Here is a 5,000-nt window from a genome sequence, read left to right as displayed (position 1 = left end):
CCTAACATGAGAAAAGGACAAGCTTCAATGTGTATCCCACGGGAAGATAAAACACCTAACATGAGAAAAGGACAAGCTTCAATGTGTATCCCACGGGAAGATAAAACACCTAACATGAGAAAAGGACAAGCTTCAATGTGTATCCCACGGGAGATAAAACGGCGACACCAGCGCACACACACGTTTAGCTAGTTAGCTTAGCCTCTCAAAACTCACTTTACTAGTAAAATGCACGACAGAAAATGACCCAGTTCGTCTGTCCTAATGACACTATGAAAGAGTAAACTGCTCTGTGTAATTAAATCAACATTAAAACATTAGAATTCACACTTTACATCGCGCCACTTTAGATACATACCTCTCGCAGTCAGGTTCAGTGCAGACTGACGAGAGAGCGGAAGAGACGCGGTACGTCTGCTAACAACCACTAGAGGGCGCTGTAGCACAAACTAAAACAACCACTAGAGGGCGCTGTAGCACAAACTAAAACAACCACTAGAGGGCGCTGTAGCACAAACTAAAACAACCACTAGATGGCGCTGTAGCACAAACTAAAACAACCACTAGAGGGCGCTGTAGCACAAACTAAAACAGTACTCCCAATACCAAGGATAAACTTAGGAACAACACAACAAGTGAGGGATTTTAGTGAAATTAATACATATTGCAATAGAACACATACCATAAGAAATAAAAATTACAAATATGATTTACTGTCACTTCTATCTGTTACACCAGCATTTGAAAACTACTGGATCATAACTTCCATATGTTGGGCCATTTGCATAATAAGCATTAATTACATTTATGGAGAATATTTCAGCAATTGCTTGGCTGATTTAGACAACATTGGAGTGGTTTTGGGGGTCATTGAGGACACACATCACAGAGGCACTGAGGGGTTTCTTCCTGGCTCTGGACAACCACAGGAAGTCACCATCTCTGAATGTCTCCAGATATGACATCAACCGAAAACCTAAAACAGTGAAGACACTACCTCCTACAGAGGTCAACGCTCCTCTCCATGGACGGCGTGCCCATCTACAGCTGTATAAATGTCATAAATATCCTACAATGTATAACGAGTTGAAGTTATTTGAATTGAAGCTAGAGCTAAATTACAGTTTAGATATGGCCTCTTCTGGTTTAACGGCCATTTATAATTTGAAAATGTCAGAAATGGATTCAGCTATGCTAATTAATGCTAATTATGCAAATTGCCCAACATATGGAAGTTATGATCCAGTAGTTTTTAAATGCTGGCGACCCATACTGGACATTTCTAAAATCAAACTTTGGGTTAGTCAACATCTCAAAATGACACCAGCAACAATGACATTATGAATTAATCTATTGCCCCAGTGCTAACAGGCCAGGCTTCAACACAATCACTTTAACATGACCAGCTCTCAGCCAGTCACATTAATGCTGCTCAGCTGATCAATAATCAATGAGTGCAACACAATCACTTCAGTGTTCTTCAGTCAACACAGTGAAATAAAGTTCTTCTCTTACCTGAGAGTCTGCAGCAGGTGATGCCCTCCATGTGGAAAATTCATACCGTCAAACAGGAAGTGGGAACCCACCTGGATTTGTAGAGGGGAAGACTGGAACTGTACCATGTGGACTAGAGCACAGAGGGGGAGACTGGGAGTGTACCATGTGGACTAGAGCACAGAGGGGGAGACTGGGACTGTACCATGTGGACTAGAGCACAGAGGGGGAGACTGGGAGTGTACCATGTGGACTAGAGCACAGAGGGGGGTTCTCAACAACATCTACTGTTTTAAATTCTGTCATGCTGCAAAATCTTCATTTTCTTGTTCCATGTAAACAACAATGTGTTGAAAGAATTCAATACAAATAAAAGAAAATACAAAATTCTGTCATGTAGTCAAAATGGCCGCCTCTGGTGGACAGGATCATCTCATCACAACCAAACCCAATCATCTCCAGGTACAGACAGGTGTGTCCACTGAACCAATCATCTCCAGGTACAGACAGGTGTGTCCACTGAACCAATCATCTCCAGGTACAGACAGGTGTGTCCACTGAACCAATCATCTCCAGGTACAGACAGGTGTGTCTCATTGAACCAATCATCTGTAGGTACAGACAGGTGTGTCTCACTGAACCAATCATCTGTAGGTACAGACAGGTGTGTCTCACTGAACCAATCATCACCAATCAAAAGTGACACGAGGCGGTGGAGGTAAGTACAATCGAACGCTGAATAAGACATTTTCAGGTGACCAAAAAGGTTATAATTAACTTTCATGAACTGAAAACACACCGTGATTAAAGGGTTAAAGTTTTAAGATGAAAACAAGGATAACGCCGTGGTAGCGACCTGTCAATCAGCAGGTAGCCCCGCCCTAAAGCATCCCCTGCTTTATGGTCTATCTGACTCTAAATGGGACCATCATTTACTAAATGAACATCATGCTGTACTGAAGAAGACTTGAAACATAAACTCATGTTTACAATGTTTACTGAGGTCATAAATCAAGAGAGAAGTAGAAGCTCATTCTCTATCAGCCCACTGGTCCTGAGGAGGTAGCCCACTGGTCCTGAGGAGGTAGCCCACTGGTCCTGAGGAGGTAGCCCACTGGTCCTGAGGGGGTAGCCCACTGGTCCTGAGGTGGTAGCCCACTGGTCCTGAGGAGGTAGCCCACTGGTCCTGAGGAGGTAGCCCACTGGTCCTGAGGAGGTAGCCCACTGGTCCTGAGGATGTGGCCCACTGGTCCTGAGGATGTAGCCCACTGGTCCTGAGGGGGTAGCCCACTGGTCCTGAGGTGGTAGCCCACTGGTCCTGAGGAGGTAGCCCACTGAGGAGGTAGCCCACTGGTCCTGAGGAGGTGGCCCACAGGTCCTGAGGATGTGGCCCATTGGTCCTGAGGGGGTAGCCCACTGAGGGGGTAGCCCACTGGTCCTGAGGAGGTAGCCCACAGGTCCTGAGGAGGTAGCCCACTGAGGGGGTAGCCCACTGGTCCTGAGGAGGTAGCCCACAGGTCCTGAGGAGGTAGCCCACTGAGGAGGTAGCCCACTGGTCCTGAGGAGGTAGCCCACAGGTCCTGAGGAGGTGGCCCACTGGTCCTGAGGAGGTAGCCCACTGGTCCTGAGGAGGTGGCCCACTGGTCCTGAGGAGGTAGCCCACAGGTCCTGAGGAGGTAGCCCACTGAGGAGGTAGCCCACTGGTCCTGAGGAGGTAGCCCACAGGTCCTGAGGAGGTGGCCCACTGGTCCTGAGGAGGTAGCCCACTGGTCCTGAGGAGGTGGCCCACTGGTCCTGAGGAGGTGGCCCACTGGTCCTGAGGAGGTAGCCCACAGGTCCTGAGGAGGTAGCCCACTGAGGAGGTATTTATTTATTCAAAATAAATGGAACTGACTGGAATGTGAATACAAGTATACTTTTTTCATTTTAAGGAGTCAAAAGCCAAAAAGTTTGGGAACAACATGTCATGTAGTTCAAGCACGTTTCAAAAAGAAAGATCCCAGAACTAGACCTGAAAAGAATAAAAGATAATTTGAGTGCAGACGACAAGACAAACAAAAACAGCAACAAGCATATTTTAAGAACATCAACATTTATTTCACATGATATAAAATAGATGGGCTATGAACGTTTTGCATATTGACCCTAATAATATTAATAATAACCTCTTATAGTTATAATATTCGCTCTTCTTTTCAGTGTGTACATAAATTATGCTATCTTGATTTATTTTATGTTTTTACAGTTTATACATCTCTTTTAAATTTCTTTTATGTCCTGGAGCTCCAAAGTCCTACTTATTGCTTCGTACATGTGCTATTCTCCAATTCTTCACCACAGGACAAATTCAAATGCTAAATATCTAATCTGTGTCGTGTCCTCAGCCTCTTTATATCTTCTAAGTGATGTAAACCAAAGAGAAAAACAAAAGAGCAAACATTCATATACTGTGTGTTTGTCCACAGACTTCAGGACATTCAGATACTGTGTGTGTTGTCCACAGACTTCAGGACATTCAGACACTGTGTGTGTTGTCCACAGACTTCAGGACATTCACATACTGTGTATGATGTCCACATACTTCAGGACATTCACATACTGTGTGTGATGTCCACAGACTTCAGGACATTCACATACTGTGTATGATGTCCACAGACTTCAGGACATTCAGACACTGTGTGTGATGTCCACAGACTTCAGGACATTCACATACTGTGTATGATGTCCACATACTTCAGGACATTCACATACTGTGTGTGATGTCCACAGACTTCAGGACATTCACATACTGTGTATGATGTCCACAGACTTCAGGACATTCACATACTGTGTATGATGTCCACATACTTCAGGACATTCACATACTGTGTGTGATGTCCACAGACTTCAGGACATTCACATACTGTGTATGATGTCCACATACTTCAGGACATTCACATACTGTGTGTGATGTCCACAGACTTCAGGACATTCACATACTGTGTATGATGTCCACAGACTTCAGGACATTCACATACTGTGTATGATGTCCACATACTTCAGGACATTCACATACTGTGTGTGATGTCCACAGACTTCAGGACATTCACATACTGTGTATGATGTCCACAGACTTCAGGACATTCAGACACTGTGTGTGATGTCCACAGACTTCAGGACATTCACATACTGTGTGTGATGTCCACAGACTTCAGGACATTCACATACTGTGTATGATGTCCACAGACTTCAGGACATTCAGACACTGTGTGTGATGTCCACAGACTTCAGGACATTCACATACTGTGTGTGATGTCCACAGACTTCAGGACATTCACATACTGTGTATGATGTCCACAGACTTCAGGACATTCAAACTGTCTTCTCAACAGAAATAATCACAACTTCTGCAAAATACTTAGTTCTGTCCAAAAGAATCAGCAGCATGAAGTGGCACCTTGTTGAAGTAAGAATCTGCTTTATGTTCATATATACTTTTTATATATTTATATATGTATATCAAATGA

The sequence above is a fragment of the Sebastes umbrosus genome, unplaced genomic scaffold, assembly GCF_015220745.1.
Source record: "Sebastes umbrosus isolate fSebUmb1 unplaced genomic scaffold, fSebUmb1.pri scaffold_114_arrow_ctg1, whole genome shotgun sequence".
In the NCBI taxonomy this organism is placed as follows: Eukaryota; Metazoa; Chordata; class Actinopteri; order Perciformes; family Sebastidae; genus Sebastes; species Sebastes umbrosus.
The sequence above is the reverse complement of the archived record's forward strand: the minus strand, read 5'-3'. Positions refer to the sequence as shown.